The sequence below is a fragment of the Petaurus breviceps genome, unplaced genomic scaffold (genome assembly GCF_028583685.1).
Source record: "Petaurus breviceps papuanus isolate PSGF00001 unplaced genomic scaffold, PetGlider_PUasm1.0 175, whole genome shotgun sequence".
NCBI lineage: Eukaryota > Metazoa > Chordata > Mammalia > Diprotodontia > Petauridae > Petaurus > Petaurus breviceps.
The window spans coordinates 49,218,420-49,244,423 of record NW_027185764.1 but is presented as its reverse complement, the minus strand read 5'-3'; the positions used below and the strand labels follow the sequence as shown (position 1 = coordinate 49,244,423).

The window sequence follows — 26,004 nt, the reverse complement described above, 5'->3', positions numbered from 1 at the left end:
CTTCCTTCCTTCCTTCCTTCCTTCCTTCCTTCCTTCCTTCCTTCCTTTCTTCCTTCTTCTTCCTCCCTTCTTTCCATCCTGGAGCAAAAGGAAGGTTATATTTTTATCTTTGCAAGTCCAGTTCCTGGCATGGTACCTGGTACATAGGAGATACTTAAGCAGTGTTTGTTTGAGTGATTGATTGATTGTTTCATTATTTTTGAATGAAAATATAGTGAATCTTAAGGTTCAGAAACTGGAAAATTGGTGTCTTTTATAAATATACATTCTATTTAGAAGCAGATAATCTACCATGACTTAACTGAATCAAGAAATCCCATTTCACACTTATAGGATATTGTAGAAATAAAATAAAATTTAACCTTATTATATGCTCCAATGTGTTCCTCTCTTGGCAGCCTCTGGGTATATTTACAAGAAGAGAAAGTATGCCTATAACATATATTACTGTATTAGTCCAGCTAAAGCCTGCTCCTCTTTTCTGTAAGTCTACCTCATATAAAACCGTAATGTTTTTATTAGGAGAAAAATAATAACAACTAAAGTATATAAGGCTGTAATGTTTGCACATCAATTTACAAAGATCATCTTATTTTATTCTCACAACAACCCTGGGAAGCAGATTTTATTATTATACAAATTTTGCAAATGAGAGAACTGAGGCAGACAAGAGGTTAAGGGACTTGCCCAGAGTCACACAACTATTAAGTGACTAAGAACATATTTGAACTCAGATCTCAACTCCGGGTCTCATGATCCACTTAGTGGATATCACTTAGTTACCTTAGAACAAAAGAAAATGGTCACACTGCTCTAATTATTGCTCTGTCAACTCAATAAGATAGGATAATGTGTACTTTGGCCTCCATTTGATAATCTCACCTTCTCATAATAGGAGGCTGAAAGTCATTAATCTCTCCTTTCACACAATTTGTATTAAGTATTTAACACAATAGCTTATCACTTAGCATACAAGTTTAAGAAATTATTAATGAGATGCGTTTGTAATTTTAAACTTAGGAGGTCAAAATGTTCAAAATTTTAACATTCTAGAATAAAAGTAGATCAGCTGTTTTTTGTTTTGTTTTGCTAGCATTAATGTTAATCATCTGTAAGAAAAAAAGAAAAAAATTGGCAGAAATTGTATCTGAAAATTCTTGGAAAGGTAACCAGACATAGAAACAATGTTTAGGGAGGACAAAGTAGGGCTCTAAATAGAAAGTATTATTTTTAATCCCTATATTACCCACCTGTAGGGAAGTAGCTAAAATATACATATTCCCATATCTACTAACAGAAAACGAATAGTTTCTCTGCTTATGTTCTCCTGTGTTGTATAAGCTATAGGCAGCTGACCCTCTGCTGTCCACTTGCCACTTCTTATGTAAATGAAAAATTGGGTTCTAATTAGCAAGTTGTGAAATATGCAGTATTGCTTGAACATAAGTATTGTCTTTCCCCCCAAAGGCATAAAGCACTGTCCAGAAAAATATAGTCAACAAAGTGGTAATAATCAAGTGTATTTCTCAGATCCTTGTACAAAATATACATGAATTCAATGTATACTGTGGCAGTTTTCTAAAAAAATTTTCAAATATTTTTATACTTTAAAAATAATGTTTACTTTTTTATTTTTAATTTTATGAACTCTGGACAAGCACTTACATTTCCTTATTTAAAGAAAACAGAAGAGGATTATATATGAAACTGTATCTCCATTGCTTACATCTTTATATTTTTGTTAAATGTACATGTACTAAATTTAATACATTTGTTTCAAAACTGTCCTGTTTTTTCTGTGTCTCCCTCTGAACTTTCTTCTGTTCCCATTTGTGTATTTAAGATAAGTACTGCAATTACCCCTTCTTTCTTTTCTTTTTCCATTTAGGCATCACTATCTGCCTTCTCTGCTCCCATGCTTACTTCACTGAATATTCATCCTCCCTCCCTTGTAACAAATAAACATGGTCAATGAAAACATCCATGCTTTGGTCACGTCCCAAGAATATGTCTCCTCCTGCACCGCAAGTTCACCACCTCACATTCTTTCTGTCTCTTATTAGATAAATTCCATTCCTGGCCAAAAATCTATTATTCCTCCTTTTTAAGACATGTTCTAGTAATTAAAATTCTATTCTCAGTCTCTATTTTCTTAACTAATTATTCATTTTCCACATTTACCTTCTTTTTCTTTGCCTTTCGGTAGGGAGTAGTGATAAAAAATACCACCTGTAGGGACAGCCAGGTAGCACAGCAAGTAAGAGCACCAGCCCCAGAGTCGGAATGACCTGGGATCGAATCTGGGCTCAGACGCTTAGCACCCACCCAGAAACACCTGGTCGTGTAACCTTGAGCAAGTTACTTAACCCCAATTGCTTAGGGGCAGCCAGGTGGCTCAGTGAGTAAGAGCACCAGCCCCAGAGTCGGGATGACCTGGGATCGAATCTGGGCTCTGATACTTAGCACCACACCCAGAAATAACTGGCCGTGTAACCTTGAGCAAGTTACTTAACCCCAATTGCTTTAAAAAAAATACCACCTGTCTCCTTAAGGCCTAAAACCTAATACTCTCTAGTAATGCTTCCTAGATTTGTCTTGATAGTACATCATTTCTGTCTCCATTAGTCACTAGAGGTAGATAATAATCTTCTGCTGTGACATCTTCAAGGTTCTCTGTCACATCTTGAATATATTCTAATACCCTCATGAAGGATATACCTTAAATGCATGAGTAAATTGTTCCCATCAAACTTTTATGGAGATTAGAAATTAATAGTTTTTGATATTCTCTTGGTTACCTTTTGGGGGGATTAATTTTTTTTCTGACTTTAGTATCTTCTCCTCCTCAGAAACCTTGAGGATCAATTGCTCAGTATTTGTAAAACTGTCACCTTCAGCCTGTATGCTCTCTTATGCTTGGTCTAGCCTCGCTACTTTGCCTCTCCCACGCTCCCCTCCACAATGCCTTTTCCACTTCTTCAAGAAGTATATCAGGGGCTATGATGGTAGAGTCCAAATGTTGCAGACTCGGTATTCTTTAAGGTAAAGAGAATTTATTATAAAAGTCTTTACAAATCTTTTCCATCCTCCATTAATTTTTTATCCTTTCAGTCCATCCTTAAAGACCTGCAAGATTATTAGTATCTCAATGAGATATTTGTAAAGCATTTAGCACAATACCGGCCACATATTAGTGCTTAATAAATGCTCATTCCCTTTCCTTCCCCTTTAAGATTACTTTGCCTAAATGGTTTTTTAAAGTGTCTTTCCCTCCCACTTCTTTTCCATGTTTTGTGAGTCAATATTACTTATAATCTTCCACCTTCTCCGTAAGATGTTACAAATTAGTTAATATTCTGCTTTGGTTTTGCCCTTGACTGCCATACCTTTCTGTTTGACAGTGAGATCAAGTGGTGGTTTTTAGATTCTTTGGGTCTCATTTTACATCAGTTAAATTATATCAGTTAATTTATATCATTTAAATTTCAGCGTAAAATTGTTATAACCAACGATGATGCCTTTATTCACAAAGTTTATATGTTTTAGCATCAGTAACGTGTAAGTAAGTCAGGTTTGAGTTTAATTGCTTGCCAAATTTTTTATCTTTTTTATTTTTCTAGGTCTGTGTTAACTTTCATTTTTACTAAAATAAGACTGGCAGTACACAGAAAACTTATTCAGGAATGACTCCATCAAAAACAAGTCATTCTCTTAAAATATAGTTAGTTTCATTTTTAATGTTATTTATGTTTTCCATGCCCAGTTCTTCTCAATCCTTTTTTTTAAATAAATTTTATGGATATCTTTCATTTTTATATTGACTAAATTTCCCCCTTTATCTCTTGCCCTCTACTCTCCTTGAAAGCCATCCCTTAAGTAATTTTTTTTAAAAAAGAAAGAGAAAAAAATCAGCAGGATCAATAAAATATATTTTAAAAATTGACACTCTATGCAGTGTTTTACACCCACGGACTCCTCCCTTCACCTTTGCAAAGGAACCAAGGGAGGTGCGTTCTCATATCTCTTTGGTCCAAGCTTATTTTTGTAACTTTACAGCATTCCATTTTCAGTTGTTTCAATTTACATTGTTGTAGTCATTGTGTAGATTGTTTTCTTGACTCTATTTATTTTGCTTTGAATTAGTTCATATAAATCTTTCCATGCTTCTTTGTATCCATCATACTTGTTGTTTCTTAAAGTAGAGTAAAATGCCATTACATTGATTTAATTTGTTTAACCATTCCCCAGCTGATAGGCATCTGCTATGTCTTTGCTACTACAAAAAGTGCTACTTTAAATATTTTGCTATATTTAGAACCTTTGTTTTTGTCAATGATTTCCTTGGTGTATATGGCCTAGCAGTGAGAGCTCTAAGTCAGAGTATGAGCATCTTAGCCATTTTATTTGCATAATTCTAAATTATTTTCCAGAATGGTTGTATTAATTTACAGGTCCACCAACAATGCATTGGTATTCCTTAAAATGTTTTCATTGAAAATATTCATGATGTAGTGGCATAAGGCATATCCATAGTCTACAGGATTTTGACCTTATTCTTTTTAAAAATTTTTAACAAAATTTTCATTTCCAAATTTTCTCCCTCCCATCACCCACTTCCTTACTTATTTAGAATCCAAGCAGTAGTCTACCCATCATAATAAAGTCATGTAAAACATTTCCACTGGATAGCTTTTTTTCATCATGAATCCTTTGGAATTGGCTTGGATCATCATATTGATCAGAATAGCTAAGTCTTCCATAGTTGGTTATTGTTACAATATTGATTACTGTGTGCAGTGTTCTCCTAGTTCTGCTCATTTCATTTTGTATTAGTTCATTTAATTCTTCCCATGTTTTTCTGAAATCATCTCCTTTATCATTTCTTATATCATGATAGTATTCCGTAACATTTATATCCCACATTTTTTAGCCATTTCCCGATTGATGGGCATGCCCTCAATTTCCAATTCTTTACCACCACAAAAAGAGCAGCTACAAATATTTTTGTATGTGTTCTTTTCCTTACTCCTTATTCCTAACTCATATTTTCCATTGAATTTTCACTATCTTTCCCTATGTCCACCTGTGCATTAAAGTCGCTGACTTGAACTGTTTTTATTTTTCTGGGTCTTGTCAAATTCTCTACTGTTCATCATCAGCAACATGTGTTAGTATATAAGCTGCAATTTTTTCATGGAAAAGTTTTTTTACAAATATTTATGGCATATTACAATATGGTATGAACAAATGTTCTATGAAATGATGTTTCTTGCTGCATTTGAACGTAAGAAGAAAAACAGCTCCGTGTACTCCTTTATTTCCTTCTCCAAGGAACCTGAGAGCCATCCTTATTTAGAATGGGAAAGTATAAATAGGTGACAATCTGCAAAATTAGGGGAAGGAAATCAGTAACTACTATGTGCCAGGCACTGTGCTAAACACTCTCATAAGCATCTCATTTGATTCTCACAACCCTGTAAGCTAGGTGCTCTTATCTCCATTTTACAGTTGAGGAAACTGAGGCAAGCAGAGTTTAAGTAGCTTGCCCAAGGTGCTTTGCTAGTGTCTGAGGTCAGTTTTGAACTCAGGTCTTCCTTATTCTAGGACTAGTCATGTATCCACTGTGCCAACAACTATGATATCATCACAGATCTATTTATGAGCCCATTTGAAAGAGGAGTCAGTCATAATTTGGGTGGTAGCCAGTCAAGAAAGCTTAATTAAATGATAGTACTGGTAACTCACATTTAGGGTATCAAAAACACTTAATATGCTTTATTTATTTGTTCCTTATAATAATCCTGTATAGGATGTGGTAAAAGTAGTAATGTCCCATTTTATAGATGAGGAAGCTAAGGCTCAGAAAAGTTAGTGATTTGTCCAAGGTCACATAGTTAATAAGTGGTAGTCTAATGATCTTATTTCTATATCTCATTGCTTCTCAAATAATGATCCTTTCAATATATAATATGCTTGTATGAGAGTTACAAGGGTATACACATGGTTTATTGAGAAATAAAAATGTTTCTTTGCCTCAGTCTTTTTCTATAAAATGAAATTAATGTCTTAAACTGACTTTCCCAAAGTTTTATTTAAAGTATGAATATAAAATGATGAGTTTATATCTCCTAATGGTGAAAACTGTAACAGGCACTAGAAAGGAATGATTGTTTTCCTTTCACAGCAATGAAACACTGACCTGACCATAAGCTCTATCTTGTCTGTTCTAATAATAAGCTTTTGAACTTAAGTGCAATGCAGAACATTGAGTGCTATGTAGGAATACAGTAATTTTATCTTTCTCCTCTGTTTTTATATTTAATTTAACATATATCCATAAGTATCATGCATCTGTCCTTAAGAGAATGAAAATGGGAGCCGATAATGTTTATTTTTGAGTATAAGAAAAAATTGCTTAATTTCTTTAGAAGTTATGATCTAATTAAAAACTATTTTTTGAAGTAGTAGCAACAATAGGTTAAAATCTAATCTTTTTGATAACAGCATGATTTTTGCTTCTGTTTGAACTTTTAAATAATTTTATCAAGTTATGTTAAAACTACAACAAACTCAGATAAGACAGAAGGTTTTTTAAATTTTAGGGGCATATTAATTTTTCAAATGAGATACCAATTTCCATTTAGAGGATCAGCCTCTCCCTCTCTTCAGAGATAGTGTGATACTGTGGAAATTTGACTGATACTGCAGTCTGGGTTTAAATCCTACCTTTGATGTTTACCACTGTGATCTGAGTCATTTAACCTCTTTGGGCCTCAGTTTCTTTCTCTGTAAAATGAGAGGCTAGATTAGATGCCTTCTGAGGTCTCTTTCAGCTTTAGATCTGTGATTTTACATAGTTTTAATTTTCTTTTTTTTTTGGTAACTATGTGTTGGGAGTTAGGAGGAAGTATAAATATTTCTTCATGGGTATATTAAATAAATTTTATGATGTTTAATGGAAACCTAGGAAAATCTTGCCAGTAAAAGGTATCTTACTGATTATGAACCTTACTGTATGAAGAATTTCAAGCCAATTTTATTATTATGTGTGCCGTGGTTAATACATTTAACTAAATTGTGTGCTTGTATTTCTTATTTTTTTTTCAACTTGGCATTAAACCTGAAGAAAACTAAAGTAAAGTCAACTGATAAAATGCTCAAAGATAATAGTCCTTAATATGCTTCTAAATTATAATTAAATTCTAATGTAGGCAACTCTTCAATAATAATTTAAACTGGGGGGGGGAGGAGTCCTAAATGTGACCACATCAGGATTCAGATATTTTTAGTAATATTTTCAAAGTCAAGAAAAAAGAAAAGAAATTGTAAAAAGAGAGGGGGTAGGGGCATTATATACTTGCCAAGAGAATAAGGGGTCAAATCACTTGCTAATTTAATACTGGCAACTTTTGGCAGCTAACATGGGATTGAGTGTTGAGAGAGCTTTCCTATCTTTTAAGATTGGGTTTAGTTAACATACAGCATAGCCAAATTTGTGACATAAATCATTGACAGGAATCATTGTGAAAGTAGGTTCTTCTTTTTCTTTCCCTGGTGCCACCTCTGCCCCCAATTTTCTGTCCCACGAGTATAACTGCAGGGTGGACCTATCTCTCTTTTTAGTCATTTGGATTTGGATTGGTCCATGATAAAAGTAGATATTAGCTTTATGTGCTTCCTTCAAAGGGAAAGGCAAAGCTTTCTATAGTCTGGGGAACTTTTAGTAGGGTCCAGGGACTCATTTTGGTGAAGGCTATACCCTGTATCCATATGGCTCCCACCCTCTCACCATCTCAGAATGTGATTACTCTTCTAATCCATAGCTACTATTGCTGAATATTAAAGACTTTTATGCAACAGTTTCCGCTGCAGTACTCTATTTAACATTGCTCTGCATTTTCAGGTTACAAGAGATTTTAAAATGTTCATCAAAGGAAAGAAATCTGGCCCTGAAAAGAAAGCCCTCTCTATTGAGCACTTCAGCAGCTTGCAAAATTTCCCTTCAAAAATTGATACTGTAGTTGGAGGAGGGAAGTGGAATGTAAAATAAAGATTTATTATGTGCTGTGAAGGAGATGAGTTAGGAGATACGATGGAGAGATGGATAGTTCACACAAAGGTTGGGTCCATGTTATTATATGTGTAGTCACAATAATGAGATGGGCTTACATTGCTGCCATGTTGTGTGAAGTCTGAGTGAAGTTCTACAGTTTAAACCATAGATGGGAAATATTAAGGCCCATCACTAGGTTGGACATGATTCTCTGCCCACAAAGAAAACAGTAGCTTCTCTGTACCTGTTCCACAGCTCTTTGCCAGAGGGGAAGTCCTGAGTACCTCATTTAGGCAAAGTAGAATGACATTGAATTTACAGCAAAACTTCACATGTTAACTGAGACATACATAGTAATAAAATGGATTCAGAAGGTCCTAGACTGTGGCATTCTTTCAACTTTGGCTTTACTAGTAAGCATAATTTAAAACTAAGAATTGACATTAAAAAACAAACAAGCAAAATGTGCTGCCAAAAGGAATAAAAAAGATAAATTTAAGCTTGATAGGTATCAGGTTGTCACTAGATATTTGGGTTTTAGTCTTGCTCCAAAGCATACATTATTCCCTTTGTGTTAATATATAGTTGTAAGTAATTAGTATTTGATCAGTATTCATGTTGTTATTTTAGTTATAGTTTGTGGAAATATGTGATTTAATTTCTGAGACTCAATTACAACCTCCCCACCCCTATAAAGAGATGGAAGTCATTATCATTATTCCATAACATAAAGTGAAAGGAGTACTGAATTTGAATACATAGTGCCTCTTCTTGTCAGTGGCCTGGTTATTTCATCTCTCTAAGCACCAGCTTCCTCTTTTGTAATAAAAGGAATTGAATTTTATTTCCCACCAAAAACCTGCTCTTCCTCTAAAGCAAGGCTTCTTAATAAGGTATCCACTAACTTGTTTTAAAATATATACATATTTATGTAGATAACAATATCTTAATATAATTGGTTTTCTTTATAATCCATTGTATTTTATTTTGTGCATTTAAAAACGTAATTCTGAGAAGGGGTCCATAGATTTTATGCCAGTTGGTCAAAGGGTTCTATGATACAGAAAAAGTTAAGAACCTTTGCTCTAAAGTTTACCACTCTGTGGGTGGGATTCATCATTCTATGTCCTAGGTTTTTGGGCTAATTCCAAGGGTTTCAGAGGTGAATAGGCCCTTCTACTCATGCCCCAACATTTAGCAACAAATGCTCTCTAAATGAATAGTTTGTGGCAAACGTTACCTCTATGCCATTAAAGGTAAAAGCAAAACTTAACATATTTATGACAATGAGGTTTATCAAAGATAAGAGTTAATTCTGTTATACATTTCTCTTTTTTATGAACTTGACTAATAGCAACATTATTAACATTTCCATACACTCAGATGAACAGAAAAAGATGATTCTGTACAAAATCATCAATCTCTATTACATATGTTTTGTTTTCTTTTAAGGCATACATTAAATTTAATGCAGTTATACAGACACAGTGCTACTTGTCCCCATCCCCTTTTGAACTTTCTTTTATTTTCTCCTGCCTGCTTTTGTTGTTGTTTTTGTTTGACGGTCTTTTCTTGCATTTCTTCTTTTTTGTGAACATCATTATTACGGCCCTCTGTCAATTCTCCCCTCCCCCCCAACAAATGAGAACCCCTTCCTTGTAACACATAAATATAGACAAGGAAAATAAAATTTTACATCATCACATCTTAAAATATCTATCTTATTCTGCAACTCTAGACTATTGCTTCTCTGCCAAGAGGTGGGAAGCACATTTCATTTCTAGTCTTCCAGAATCATGATTGCTCATTCCATTGATCAGAATTCTTAAGTCTTTCAAAGTTGTTTTATTTTTCATTATTGTTGTTACTGTATAAATTGTTCTTCTGTTTCTACTAACTTTACTTAGCATTACTTCATATAAGTATTAACAGGTTTCTCAGAATCTATTCCTTTCATCATTCCCTCTGGAATAGTAATATCCATATGCCACAATTTCTTCAACCATTCCTCAATTAATGGACACCCACTTTGCTTCTTACTCTTAGCTATAATAGAAAAAGTTACTATGAATATTTTTTATGTATGGTTCCTTTCTTCCTTGCTTTTTAATCTCTTTGGGGCATAAGCCTAGTAGTAGTATCATTGAGTCAAAGGTATACACAGTTTAATGACTTTGGAGGAATTTCCAAATTGCTTTCCAGAATCTTTGTACCATGTTATAGCTCTAGCAAAGCTGCATGTTGGCCTTGATCTCTTAATACCTCAATCCATTGTCATTTTCTTTTTTTGTCATTTCTGCCAACATAATTATGAGTCCGAGTTGGAACTTCAAAGTTGTTTATGTTTACATCTTTCTTATTAGTAATTTGGATTATTTGTTCATATGGTTGTTGATAGCTTACATTTTTTCTTTAGAAAATTGTTCATATCCTTGCACCATTTATCCTTTGGGAATTAGTTCTTATTCATATACATTTTTATTAATTCCCCATATAGCTTGAATATTAGGTCTTTTTCAGACAAATCTGGTAAAAAAATCAGTTTCCCAGCTGTTCCATCTGGATTTTGTTAATGAAAAACTTTTTCAGTTTTCCAAATCAAAATTGTCTTTTATTTCTTTTTATTATCCACTCTATCAAAGAGGTCAAAAATTTTCCCTTTATTCATAGTTACAAAAAGTATCTTCTAAGTATCGTCTAACATTCTCCTACCATTTTTTATGACGTGACATTTCATATCTGTCACACATACATGTGGAGGTGGGTTTTTTTGACATACAACAAAAAGCTGTGTGATATAGTGGTTTGAACCTCCATAATTCTTTCTAATTTTCCCAGTAGTTTTTGTGGCATAGTGAGTCTTTACCCTAGTAGTTGGTTCCTTTGGGTTTGTCAAAATCTGTGAAACCATTTATGATTGATTTTGAGTCTTGTATGCCTGATCTGTTCGATTGATTGACTCTTTTAGAATCACTGTTACATAGTTTTTCCTAATTTCTGTTTTGTAATACAATAGGAGATTGGTAGCCTCAATTTCCACTTTTTTCATTATTTCCTTTGAGATTCTAAGATTTAAGAAGAATTTTGTATCATTTTATTTCTTTAAAACAATTGTTTGGTGTAGTATTAAATAAATAAATTAACTCAGATAGTATTGTCATTTTTATTATGTTGACATAGACCAACCGTGAACCATGACTTTCCAATTAAAGTCTTCCTTTATATCTCTAAAGAGTGTTTTATATGTGCATTACTGTGGGTGTCTGAGTGAATGGATTTTACCTGGATAAGTAAATACTTGATCTATTCTCTAGTTATTTGGAATAGAATTTCTTTCTATAGCCTTTCTCTTTTTTGATGGTAACACTTAGAAAAACTTATGATTTTTGTGGTTGTAGGCAAGGGAGGGAATGAGCATTTATATATTATCTTCTATGGGCTAGACACTTTGCTAAGCACTTTTTGCAAATATCATTTCATTTGATCCTTACAACAAACTTGTGAGTTAGGTGCTGTTATTATTGCTATTTTATAGTTAAGGTAAGTAAGACAAACAGATGTTAACTGACTTGCCAGGGTCACATAGCTAATAAATGTCTAAGGCTGAATTTCAACTCAGGTCTTCCTAACTCCAGGCCTACTAGCTCTCTCTCCATTGTGCCACCAGCTTTCTGGTTTATTTTATGTCCTTCTAATTTGATGAATTGTTTGTTTATTTATTTGATTTATTGTTTTAATTACATCTCTAGGGTTTTCTTAGTAATTACATGTGCAAAAGGTGATAATTTTGTTTCTCTTTTGTGTATGCTTATTCACTCAATTTCTTTTTTCTCATCTTATTGCTATAGCAAGCATTTCCTGTAACTATATCAAATAGTATAAATGACAGTGTACACCCTTACTTTATCCCTGATCTTATTGGAAAGGCCTCTAGTGTTTATTAGGAATGAATGAAAAAATTTATTAATCACTTATTGTGTATAAAGTACTCTGTTAATTTCAGGGGACACAAATAGAAAAGCAAGATAGTTCCTTCTCTAAGGGAGCTCACGTTCTAAGAGGGGAGACAAGGTATATAGGAGGCTTGGGTTATAAATCAGATAGAAAAGGTTCCATGATATTTTGGGTGCAGTGGTATACCAGATGGCAATATATCATCTTCTTTACTATTTCTACTGATTAAAACATATTCATTTATTATGTTGAATCATTTTATAGTGCCAAAGTCTTTGGTGACAAGAACTTTCTTTTTTAGGTCTTCATTAGCTGTTGTAGCACCTGCAGAAGCAAATGCCAGGTCTCATACCCCTAAGGATTAATATCTTGGATGATTTCTGGGGCTAGGCTGGAAGTAGGGCTGTTGGTCTAGGACACACAGGAGTTCGTTGAGTTCTTGGGCTTTGAGTTTGGGGCAGTTTCCAACCAAGGGAGGTGGTTGCAGTGGTTTCACTTTCCTGACATATATCTTCTGTCTCTCCCTCAGACTAATATAGATAATGTGAGCTCTTAGTTTTACATATGTATATTGTTTACCACATTAGGGAAAACTCCATTTGTTCCTGTGCATTAAAAAAAAACTAAGTGGATGCTGTATTTCATCAGGGTAGGAGTTATTATGGTAGATGAATTGCAGTTGACCAGATCTTGGATTAGCAATTGCAGGCAGCAGGATGATCTCTAGACTAAGGAATGTACTCATCTTGGTCTACAATATTTCTGTTCCTCTACCCACCTTTTCTGTGCCCCTATAAGAATTATCAGTGTGAGAACTAAAAGACATACTTCTGGCAGCAATGCAGTTCAAATTTAGATTGCTTTTGTTTATATAGAGAAAATCTTTACTTATAATGTCAGTCTTTATCAGTAAAACCCCTGATCATCAGGCATACTTAATCAAGATGCATCAACCTAGTTTGTAGACAGTCTTTTCTGCATTTATGATTAATCTTGAGGAAATTTCACATAGCACACTGTCTGGACTGCCCCTTTGTTTTTGTCACATTCTCCCTTCTATGCTTTGTATTCAGCTATACTTTTTATCCCTTCCCATTACCTTCCCACTTATCAGATTGCTATCTTTCTGAAGGCATCTTTCTATGCCTAGCATCTACCAGATGTAGAGATTGGTTCTGCCCTCACTTCTCCAAGAGCTACATCTCCATTTGAAGGTTGGGGTTGCCTTTTCCTAATTCTAGTGGCTCAGCACCAGTTTCTATATGTTCCCTGCCATGTTAGCCAACATTGACTAACTTCCCAGTTCTATTTAACCAATTAAAATTGATTAGCTTTGACAAATGGGTATTCACTTAGAAGAGATAGCAAGAATAGGATTATAAATATCCTCTCTCCACAATACCTGGGCATCACACTTAGGCCCAGGGGAAAGTGGACTCATATTTAAAGCTGTTTCTATGTATTATTGGTCTCACCAAGTTCACACCCAAATATTTCATCCATGCTAGACCAATTGGCTATTACACCTGTCTTAGACTCAATTCCTAGATCTCTAGAAGCTCACAAAGTCTTAATCATCTCCAGTCTTTTTCACCTAAAACAAAAGAACAAATATCAAGGCAAACTGAGGCTGCTGTTAATAGGATTGAGGTCTGCCTTAGCTGGGTGAAACCCAAGGCCTCCCCTCTATAGCGTTTTTTTTTCTTGTCATTGGGAACACATCCAATCAGGAAGGGTCAGATCAAAAGAACAGACAGGTTCTGATCAACTATTGCTTTTTTAATGCTCCTGGCTTCAACTGTGAAGCCAATTTCTGGTTTTTTTAAGATTTCTTTTTTTTCATTTTTCAAATGCTTTATTAACTTCTGATTTACATCATTCATTTCCACCAGATTTTGAGTTACAAATTTTCACCCTGTTTTTCCCCAACCCACCACCCCAAAATAGCAGTCCCAGAGGATATCCCCTCCTCCAATCTGCTCTCTTCAACATCTTCTCCCATACCCCCTTCGACTTTTCCAGTAGAGCATGGTGGATCTCTATGCCCCAGTGCCTGTATATCTTATTTCCCAATTACATGTAAAATAGTATTAATAATAGTATATATGTGTATATATATATATATATATATTTTTTAAACATTTGATTTTAAAACTTTGATTTACAGATTCATTCCCTTCCTCCCTTGTCACCCACCCTTACTGGAAAGAGAAGCAATTCACTATAGGTTGTACATGTGTAGCTAATGCAAAACATTACCATAGTACATATATTGTGAAAGACTGACTATATTTCCCTCCCTCTTATCCCACCTCCCACTTGTTCTATTCTCTAATCCCATCCCTGTTCAAAAGTGGGTTCTTCCAACTTCCCTCCCCCCCAGCCTGCCCTCTCATCCCCTCCCCCCTACTCTCCTGTAGGGTGAGATACCCTATTTAGTGTGCATTTCATTCCCTCCTTGAGCCAAATTCAATGAGAATAAGGTTGACCCATTCCTTTTTGCCTTCCTTTTCTTCCCCTCCATTGTAACCATTTTTTCCTTGCCTCTTCTATATGAGGTAGTTTACCCCCTTCTGTCTCTCCCCATCTCCCCTCATTATATTCCTCTCTCACCTCTTGATTTCACCTTTTAAGTATCATCCCTTCCTATTAAATTGGTCCTGTGCCCTCTATCTATGTATACCTGTAAACATATATACACACATTCACATATGTATTCATATGCCCATATACCCTCCGATATAGACATATATATATATATATTTCTATTCCCTTCAAATATTTTCATACTGAGAAAAGTTTCATCAGGTACAATTATTGTTTTTCTGTGTAGGAATATTAATAGTTCAACTTTGATAAGTTCCTTATGATTTCTTTTCCCTGTTTACCTTCTCATGCTTCTCTTGCTTCTTGTATCTGAATGTGAAATTTTCTATTCAACTCTGGTTTTTGTATCAAGAATGCTTGAAAGTCCTCTATTCCACTGAATGACCATATTTTCCCCTGAAACATGATACTTAGTTTTGCTGGGTAGGTGACTCTTGGTTTTAATCCCAGCTCCTTTACCCTCCGGAATATCATATTCCAAGCCCGTCGATCCCTCAGTATAGAAGCTGCCAGATCCTGAGTTACCCTAATTGTGTTTCCACAGTATTCAAATTGTTTCTTCCTGGCTGCTTGTAATATTCTTTCCTTGATCTGGGAATTTCAGAACCTGGTTATAATATTCCTAGGAGTTTTCTTTTTGGGATCTTTTTCAGGAGGTGATTGATGGATTCTTTCAACCTCTATTTTGCCCTCTGATTCTAAAACATCAGGGAAGTTTTCTTTGAGGATTTCTTGGAGGATGATTTCTAGGTTCTTTCCCTGATCATGGCTTTCAGGTAGTCCAATAATTTTCAAATTATCTCTCCTGGATCTATTTTCCAGGTCAATGGTTTTTCCTATGAGATATTTCACATTACCTTCTATTCTTTCATTTGTTTGGATCTGTTTAACAGCATCTTGATTTCTCATAAAGTCACTAGCTTCCATTTGCTCCAATCTAATTCTGAAGGAATCATTCTCCTCAGTGAGCTTTTGAGATTCTTTTTCCATCTGGCAAATTTGGCTTTTTAAGGCATTCTTCTCCTCATTGCCTTTTTGAGCCTCTTTTGCTATCCGAGTTAGTCTATTTTTTAAGGTGTTATTTTCTTCATTCAGGTTATTGACTCTCATCTCATAATTTTCTTGCATCATTCTCATTTCTCTTTCCAATTTTTTCTTCACTTCTCTTATCTGCTTCTTAAGGTCCTCTATGGCCTGTAACCAGCTCGTATTTTCCTTTGAAGCTTTTTGTGCAGGAATTCTGACTTCACTGTCTTGCTCTTGTTCCATGCTTTGATTCTTTTTGTCCCCAAAATAGGAGTCTAATGTTGGATTTTTCTGTTTGCTTTGCTTCCTTTGCCTGGTCATGTTGCCACTCAATTTCTTGACTTTGGGGCTTTTTGCCACAGTAGGACTCTGCTACCAGACTGGTAAGCTTCGTACCAAATGCTGGGTTTTTCTCAGCTGCCAGAGGTATTAGTTGGGTGCCCTCTCTGAAGCCTCCACACACTCTGACAAGCTGGTTACACACCCCAGGACCTCCACCCTAGACCGCAATCCAGATCCAAGCAGGTTAAAGCAAGAATGATTACCCCCTCAGACTGGTCACTTGGTCCCCCTACACTCTGCAGGCCAGGAGCTGAAGCTACTACCTAGCCTAGCTTACCCTCGGTGGCTTCTCGCCCTGGGGGCAAAAGCCATTGCACTCCCAACTACTGGGTCCCAAAGTCCAGACTGCACTGACCTCTCACTTTGTCCTTAGCATCTATGTGTTGATAATTCTGGATCGCCACAGCTGCTGGTGATCTGGAGTCCCTCCATCCAGTGACTAGTCAGGCCAGTCCTGCAGTTAAAATCTTGGTGTGGACCTGGGCTAGGCTCCCAGAGCTCTGTGCTTGCCAATTCCTGCCTGGCCTCAGTGGGAGGTTAGCTTCTCTGTGTCATTTTGTGGGTTCTGTAGCTCCAAAGTTTGTTCAGAGTCCCCTTTTACACAGATTGGACGTGGTGAGAGCTGGAGCTATTGGGGAGGTCCTGTTTTTACTCCGCCATCTTGACTCCACCCCTCTGAAGCCAATTTCTAAAAAAATCTCCTCTTTATCATGTGACTAGTGAACTAGAACTAGTTATAGAATATTCATTCATGGTCCATTTCTCTCAGATATTTCTGTTACAAATCCTCAAGTCCCCTAGAAGTATTCTCCCATGTTCCACATAGAAGATTGCATTAGTCAAGTATTTTTGTACATGCTTAAAAGGATTGGTCTCTTGGCCAGTCCTCCATTACATCTGCCATGTGTTCTCAGCTTCATGGTAGCTCAAAGTGAGTGAAGGACAGTCCCTTATTAAGTATTAGAATCTTAATAAATTTTGAATCTAGTTAACAGGTGTAAGAATTTATACACATGAAGTATCAGGAAGTACCAACGAACTTTACAAATTCAATATAGTTCAGTGATAGGAATGATGGTATTTGTGGATATCCAGAGCACAAAACTCATAATAGAAATATGTACATAAAATCATGATTTATCCAGATGTTATTTGTTTTACCTTGAATGTTGATGCTCTGTTCTTCCTGGGGCCCAATCCCTTTTTTTTGGGGGGGGGGCATACTAAAATGCTTATGGAATGAAGTTAGTCTTTAACTACTTGTGTACCATTATGTGCATTCATATTGTCCTTCAAAATTAGTGAGCTTGCTACTAGAGGTGACTCAGGAGAATGGGGCTTAGTGTCAGTGACTGCAGAACGACTGACTACTTTCTGCTATTGAAAAGTTTTCTTTACTAGAATAAATCTATTCATTTGGATGAGGTCATGGAATAGCAAGAATTTTAATAAGCTTTTCTTATGTCATTTATCTAGTAGTGCCTAAAATGCTTCCTCACTGAAAAGTGGATCCATTTACATCCAATAACAAAGTAACTTGTATTAGTTTTCTTGGGAAAAGTAAATTGTTTCCCTTCCCGTATTATACTGACTCAGAGGCTCTGGTTATCTGAATTTTTAGCTTCTCATATTCCTTTGTATCTTAGTGTTATTATTAGCAAGAACTTTGTTGCTAAAAATGTTTTTTGAAAATAATATGTTTTAATCATGACTTTTATTTTTGTAGTTTCTCTGATTTCAGTGGATTTTTCTTTATACTTTTGTTCTCATTTCATTTTTTATATTTTTAGTTATCAGTCTCTTTGTTTTGTCACAGTAAAGACTTTCAGTCTTTTCTAGGCGAGGCTTGACTCTGGCCAGGCCATTGGTTCAGGCTTAGGATTGGAACAAAATGAGATGCTGATACACCATCAAAACAAGTAACAAGAAGTTTACTGAATGATAGACCATAAAGGATATTTAGTAAGGAAAAAGCATCGATTTGCTGGGGCACAACTCCCCTGTCTCTGAATTTGCTATGTTGGTTTGCCTGGTCAGAAGTATGTGCAAAGCTCAAAAAGCCTCTGACTCCCTGTGTGCTGGGGTTTTTTGTACTAAGACAACCAGGAAGCTGCATTAACAGTCTGAGTCAATGTTCTCTGAAACAATTAAGTCTCAAGGGCACCGTCATTGCCTTTAATGTAAAAACTAGCCTAGCCTATGTGGCATGGACCTTAGTAGATACTTTTTTTTTTACCATATCATCAAATACACAAACAAACTTTGTACTCTCTCCCCTCCCCCCCCCAAAACATAGATTATCCTGTCTGTGTAATATTAATATTAGCCATTGTATTTGTCCACAGGTATGGTTCCTTTTTATTTTGTGTTCATTTACCTTGTAGTCGTGCCTATTCTTTTGAATCCACTTCCCTTTTTCTATGCCACTTTCTACAAGGAGAGAACTAAAAAACAAAGAATGACAGTAACTAAGTCATTATTTATAAGCATTGCCTCTTAGGAGAATCACACCGCAGTTACCTCTGTTAATTGAAAATCTCTATCCCCAGGCAAGACCTGCATGCCGCAAAGTGAAACCAAGACTGAATTCCACAATCAAGATTAGACTATGTCTCAGAGTTTAAGTAAGAATTTAAGAATTTAAGCTCTGATTTATAAAAAAAGGACAATAGTAACGTAAAAGTTAGCCCATCTTGGAGAATCATTTCTCTAATCTGGTCAAGTGATGGGGAAAGGAGGACTGCTCTTATTAAAAACGATCAAAGGTCTTGTCCAATCTCCACTCCAATTCTGTCTTCAGGGAGATAAGAGATCCCCACTAAACTAAATTTGGTTCCCATTTAGAAACTGGTTAAGTCTTTGAAGAAGATTTTACAAAGAAAGAGAACTATAAACCAATATCATTACATAAAATCATGGCCAAAAGACTATAACAATTTATGCAAAAAAACCATTCATTATGACCAAATGGGATTTATACCATGAATGCAAAGATTGTTCAACTGTAGGAAAACAATCTACATAGTTAATATTACTAAAAGCAAAAACATCCAAACCCAAATGATTATCTCAATAAATTCAGAAAAACTCATTGACAAAATACATTTATTTATGCTAACATCCTACAAAGTAGAGATATAGTGGGATTTAAAAAAATATTGTAAAAATATCTGTCTAAAATCAAAAGCAAGCATTATATACAATGAGGAAATACTAGAAGCTTTTTAATTAATATAGGAGAAAAGCAAGAATGTCACTTTTCCCTGCTGTTGTTTGCTATACTACTAAAGTTAGCAATAGCAGTAAGAAAAGAAAAAGAATTTAAAGGAATAAAGTTATGCAAAAGTGAAGCAGAACTATCTCCATTTGCTTAGAAAATCTTAGGACACAGGTAGTTGGTGCAGTGGATAGAATGCTGCTTCTGGAGTTATGAGGACCTGAGTTCAAATCCAGCCTCAGATACTTGTGGGAGTCATTCTGCCAAAGCACATTCTATAACTGTATAGAATGAATTACAAAATATTTCTTAAAGAAATAAAGAACAACTTAAATAGCTGGAAAAAGAGTCAGTGTAATAGCCTCACCATGTAAATGTAATAAAAAAAATGACAATGGGGGCAGCTAGGTGACGCAGTGAATAGAGCACTGGCCCTAGACTCAGGAGGACCTGAGTTTAAATCCAGCCTCTTAACACTTATTAGCCGTGTGACCTTGGGCAAGTCACTTAACCCCAATTGTCCTGCCTTCCCCCCTCCAAAAAGCAAAAAAAAATTTTAAATGAAAATAACAATAAAACTAATCAAACTACCAAAGACATACTTTGTAGAACTAGAGAGAATAATAATTCATTTGAAGGAATAAAAGATCTAGAATATCAAGAGAAATAGTAAAAAAAAAAAAAGGTAGGAATGGGGAGGTAATAGTATTTCTAGACCTTGAACTTTATTATAAAGCAGAAATGATGAAAACCATTTTTATACTCATTTAAAAAATGGAAAAGGAAATCAGTTGAACAGACCAGGCAAGAAAAAAAAGTTAGAAATAATAAAATTCAGTAATCCAGTATCCAATGAATCACAAACCCATAAATTTTATAGAAAAGAAATCACTATTTGATAAAACTATTGTGGAAACTACAGTATAGTCTGGTGTAAGTTAGATTTAGATAACACCTTATACCATATTGCATAATGAATTCAAAGTGTATATGTGAGCTGAATATTAAAGTTCATACCATTAAAAAAAGAGGTTTTAAATCTTTCAAAATAATGGGCAGAGGATGAATTCTTGAATAAATGAGGGATAGAGGAAATTATAAAAGAATAGATAATTTTGATTTGAAATTGAAATTTTAAATTGAAAAGCCTTTACACAAACAAAATTACACAAACATGTAAAGAGGGGAAGTGGACAGCTAGTGTAAAAAATCTTTGTATCAAATACATTTAATCCTCAACATTCACTTTAACTTTCAAGATTTTAAGCATTAGCCTGACTTTATTAGTAACCTCATTTTCATTTTTGAGGTGTGCCAACCATGTATATTCATGGCTATACACAGTAAAGGAGAAAATGAGAGGTGCAATGCCTGCAAGTTTTGGTCTTGTTCACCCTACTGTTGTAAAGAATTCCATAGGGGCAGCTAGGTGGTACAATGAATAGAGCAATGGCCCTGAAGCCAGGAGGACCTGAGTTCAAATCCAGCCTGACAGTTAACATTTACTAGTCATGTGACCTTGGGCAAGTCACTTAACCCCAATTGCCCTGCCTTCTCCCCTCCAAAAAGCAAAAAATGACAAAAAAAAAGAACTCTATACACAGGCATTGAATATTTTCATTGCTTGCATTTAAAACTCAAGTTTTTTGTTGCAATTTTCCCCCCAAAGCCTAGTGCAAGTCTTTAGTGAGAAAATAGTTTTTAGTGAGAAAATAAAGTTGTTAGATAAACTTCATGCCAAAGTATCTGCAGCCACTAGTTTGGTGTTAATAAGGTGGTGATTTGTTATATCTGAAAAAGGGAGGAAAAAGTGTTGATGAATCCACTCTAGAAAGTGCTGAAGTGACCTCTCAAATGTATGATAAGGGAATTGAAAAAATGGCAAAGGGGCTAAATTTGTGAGTAAATGAGATGATAGTCACTCTTCCCTTCCAACTACTGGTAGGTATCCTACCTGCACCACTGCTGGTGCCACAGGGCTCTGGAATATTCCCACCAGCCCAGCAAGGCTCACAACTGCAGGGCCCACCTGGGAGAGTGCCAAGGCACTGTGGGCAGGAGTTTGGAGCTCTGATGGGGCTCAGGGACTCAACCCAAGGCATGTCTTTTCTGTAGGGAACAGTTCAATCACAGAATCAAAAGTGAGATTAAAGATGGCAGATTGCCTCTTTCCCTTTTTGACCCTGGTGTTCTGATATTGTTCCTGCCTGTCCCTCATTGCTTCTCCTGTACCCTGCATTTTGTGGGTTATTTCATGGTTACTGTGCTGGGAAATGTGAATTTTATCAGAATTAATGTTTTATTATAAAGAATTACAGAAAAGTATATATTCAGCATGCTCTAGCAAAAGATGACTGTTTTGGGTAGTTGTGGGAGCCTTACCCCCTATTTCTTACAGGTTAAATGTACCAACATTCAGGTTGACAGTTTTCTAGGAATGTTAACTCAGCAAAAGTTGAGGATTGACTATAGTATGATAAGAAAATATATGCACATCTAACAGAATTAAATAAAAACAAAAGCCATTCCTCTATAGAGAAATAGTCAAAGGACATAAATAACTCATTAGAAAAATGAAAAACTATTCATGACTATATGAAAGAATGCTCCATGTCACTAATGCAAATTAAAGCAATTCTGAGATTTTAACTCATGCCTAGAAAGTTGATTAAAATGACAAAAGCCAGGAATAGGCAATGTTGGAAGCACTGAGGAAAGACAGACCCACTAATGCAGGAGTTATTTTTTTTTAATTTTATGTTTATTTTTAGTTTACAGCATTCATTTCCACAAGATTTTAGGTTACAAATTTTGTCCCCGTCTTTCCCCTGCCTGCCACCCCAGAACAGCGATCCCACTGAATACCACCTTCCCCAGTCTGCTGTCTCCTATATCTTCCCCCATTCCCTCTCCAACTTTCTAGTAGGGCGAGATGGATCTCCGTACCACAGTGCCTATCTTATTTCCCAGTGCATGTATAATAATAATAATAATAATAATAATAATTTTTTTAAACATTTGATTTTGAAACTTTGAATTCCAAATTCTTTCCCTTCTTCCCTCTTCACCCACCCTTACTAGGAAGATAAGCAATTCAATATAGGTTGTACATGTGTAGTTAAGCAAAACATTTCCATAGTGGATATATATTTTTTTAAAGCAATTGGGGTTAAGTAACTTGCTCAAGGTTACACGGCCAGTTATTATTTCTGGGTGGGTGCTAAGTATCTGATCCCGTATTTGATTCCCAGGTCATCTCATCCCGACACTGGAGCCGGTGCTTTTACTCACTGTACTACCTGGCTGCCCCCATAGTGGATATACTGTGAAAGACTGACTATTTTTCCCTCTATCTTATCCCATCCCCCCACTTGTTCTATTTTCTACTTTGACCCTGTCCCTTTTCAAAAGTGTGTGCTTCTAACTACCCTCCCCCCAATCTGCCCTCCCTTCTATCATCCCCCCTCTCATCCACTTTCCTCCTACTTTCCTGTAGGGTAAGATACCCAATTAAATATGTATGTTATTCCCTCCTTAAGCCAAATTCAATGAGAATAAGATTGACCCATCCCCTTTTGCCTTCCTTTTCTTTCCTTCCATTGTAACAGTTTTCCCTCCTCTATGGCCTGTAACCAATTCATATTTTTCTTGGAAGCTTTTGGTACAGGAGTTCTGACTTCGCTTTCTTTCTCATGTTCCATGCTTTGATCCTTTTTGTCCCCACAATAGCAATCTAAGGTTTGACTGCTGTGCTTGCTTTGCTTCCTTTGCTTGCTCATGTTGCCACTCAATTACTTGACTTTTGAGCTTTTTGCCAGAGTAGAATTCTGTTACCTGAGGGGGGAGCTTTGTCCCAAATTGCTGGGGTTTTCACAGCTGCTGGAGCTATTAGTTGGGTGCCCTCTTTGAAGCCTCCACAGGCTCTGGCACCTGGTCACCACTGTGACCCAGATCCAAGCAAGTTAAAGCAAGAGTGATTACCCCTCAGAATGGTCACTTGGTCCCCCTACGATCTGCAGGCCAGGAGCTCTGAAGCAGCCATGCAGTGGTGGCTCCAGGGCCACCACACCTCTTCTACTTCTTGCCCCAGGGGGCAGGGGCCGGACCGTGCCATTCCCTCCCCCCCAGTTGCAATAGAGTTCTATACTGACCTTTTACTTTATCTTTGGCGTTTTTGGTGTGATGATTCTGGAAACTTCCACTGCTGCTGGTGATCCACTCTCTAAACTCTCTCCAGCCTGCTGGTTGGGGCCACCCTGGGGCTAAAAGCATGGGCTCATGGGGGCCTGGGCTCTGTTCCAGTGAGCTGAGATAGGCCCTTCCTACCAGCCTGCCAGGCTGCCTTCAGTGGAAGATTTGTTTCTTTCTGTCACTTTGTGGGTTATGTAGCTCTAAAGTTTGTTTAGAATCATATTTTGTAGGTATTTGAGGTGGTTGTGGGGGGAGCCCACGGAGTTTTACTGCTTCTATGCTACCATCTTAGCTCTGCCCCCATGCAGGCATTCTTAGCCTGGAGTCTGTGAACTTGTAGACATGCACACCAATACAGATATACATACATATATGCATATGTGTATAATTTAACTTTCATTGCTGTCTTCTTTCATTGAGTAATTTCCCCTCCCATTGAAAAACATCTTCTAGTAAGGAGTAGGTATAGTTTGTTTCACTTAGATCAGTTCTATCTATATAATATCACCCTCCATTTTAGATATTACTAGTCCTTCCTATTATCCCACCCTATTTTACTATTTAGATTTTACTAGTCCTTCCTATTATCCCACCCTATTTTACTATTTACCTTTTCTATTTTAACATCAACTACAATCTCTTTTTCTGGGAAGCCAAGTGGTTCAATGGAGACAGTGACAGGCCTGGAAGAAGGAGGACCTGAGTTCAAATTTGGCCTCAGATACTTAGTAGCTGTATGATCCTGTGCAAGTCACTCCAAACTGTTCACTTCAGTTTCTTCATCTGTAAAATGAGCTGGAGAAGGAAATGGCAAACCACTCTAGTAAATTTACCAAGAAAATCCCAAATAGAGTCATAAGGAGTTTGACACAACACAACAAAAATAATCTTTTACAAAATCTCTGGGCCAGGTAATGGTATTCTTGGGATACCCTTTCTTTCCTCTTCACTCTTCCCTCCTGGTTTGAATGACCTCCTCTGCTGGTACTTCAGTGATCAACAATGCTTAGTTTTTCCCCTTCCCCTTTTCACCTTCACTGGGTTACTTCTTTTGTTTGAGCCCAGAACTTATCTCTCTTTGCTTCCACAAGGATCCTAAGAAAGATGGCAGCTCTATAAGACTAATATCTTTTTTCTCCTTTTTAGAATGTAGATATTAGACCTAGCTCTTTCAAGCTATTCAAACTTAATTAGCTTTCATAAATTCCTTTTGTTCACTGACTTTACATTTCAGAGGCTCTGAAAAGGAATTCTTAGAAGTCATCAGTGGTATGAAAAATTTTACTTTTTTCCCCGGCAGGATTGCATCCAGTTTTTAAGGATGTTACCTTTTGGTACAAGCCATCTTCACTTTTTAATTTATCTCATTCCATTCTGTATACTTTCATTTCTTGTTGATAGTATGTAATCTTGTCTATGTTTGAAAGTCTTCCTTGGTATATGTTCAGTAATTTTTTTGTCAGTTTATGATATTTTCTCTCATGTGGGAATTTCAGAGTTTGGAAAATATCATTCTGGGAGAATTATACCTGGTAGGGAGTCTCTCTGATTGCTAACTGTGGAATCTTTTGATCTATCTTCTGGTTGAAATGCCTTTAGTCAATTAAAAATGGTTAAATTATTTAATCTAAATCACTTTTTTGTTAAGTTTTTTTTTTTAGGGGCAGGGTGGAGAGGGACCTGTTTATTGATTCTTAGATTATCTTTCTAAGTCACATTTTCAAGGACAGTTGCTTTGATTGTTTATATATATAGTCTTCTCCCAATGTTTCAACCTTTGGTTTTGTTCTGGTGTTGTTTTTTTTTTTACCATTTTATTTTTGAATTCTATCCTTTCCATTTTTTTAAAAGCAATCAGGTTGAGTAACTTGCTCAAGGTTACATGGCCAGTTATTATTTCTGGGTGTGGTGCTAAGTATTGGAGCCCGGATTTGATCCCCAGGTCATCCCGACACTGGAGCTGGTGCTCTTACTCGCTGAGCCACCTGGCCGCCCCTAAGCAATTTGAGTTAAGTAACTTGCTCAAGGTTACACGGCCAGGTGTTTCTGGGTGGATGCTAAGTGTCTGAGCCCGGATTCGATCCCCAGGTCGTCCCGACACTGGAGCCAGTGCTCTTACTCGTTGTGCTACCTGGCCGCCCCTGTCTTTTCCATTTTTTTTAATTCAAGTGCCTAGTGCTTTGCAAGGATTGTTCAGCTTGTTTTAAGACATACAGTATTTATGGCCAAAGGACTATAAAACTTGCATACCCTTTGACCCAGCAATATCACTACTGGGTCTGTTTCCTAAAGAGATGAGGAGGAGGGGAGAGGGGGGAGGAAGGACCTATTTGTAGGAAAATATTCATAGCAGCTCTTTTTATAGTAGCAAAGAATTAGAAATTGAGGGGATGCCAATCAGTTGGGGAATCGCTGAACAAGTTGTGGTATATGATTGTGATAGGATACTATTATGCTATAAAGAAATGACAAGCAGGCCAATTTCAGGAAAAAAAACCTGGAAAGACTTATACAAACTGATGTAAAGTGAAGTGGGCAGAACCAGAACATTATATAAAGTAAAAGCAAATTTTATATGAAGATCAACTGTGAATGATTTAACTATTCTCAGCAA

At 36.2% G+C, this 26,004-nt stretch overlaps 1 protein-coding gene across 6 annotated transcripts in view; it reads left to right on the top strand.

Moving 5' to 3' along the window:
* Positions 1–26,004, top strand: part of KIAA0825 (KIAA0825 ortholog) — a 549,915-nt gene that overhangs the window by 106,384 nt on the left and 417,527 nt on the right. The gene's annotated exons all lie outside the window — the stretch shown is intronic.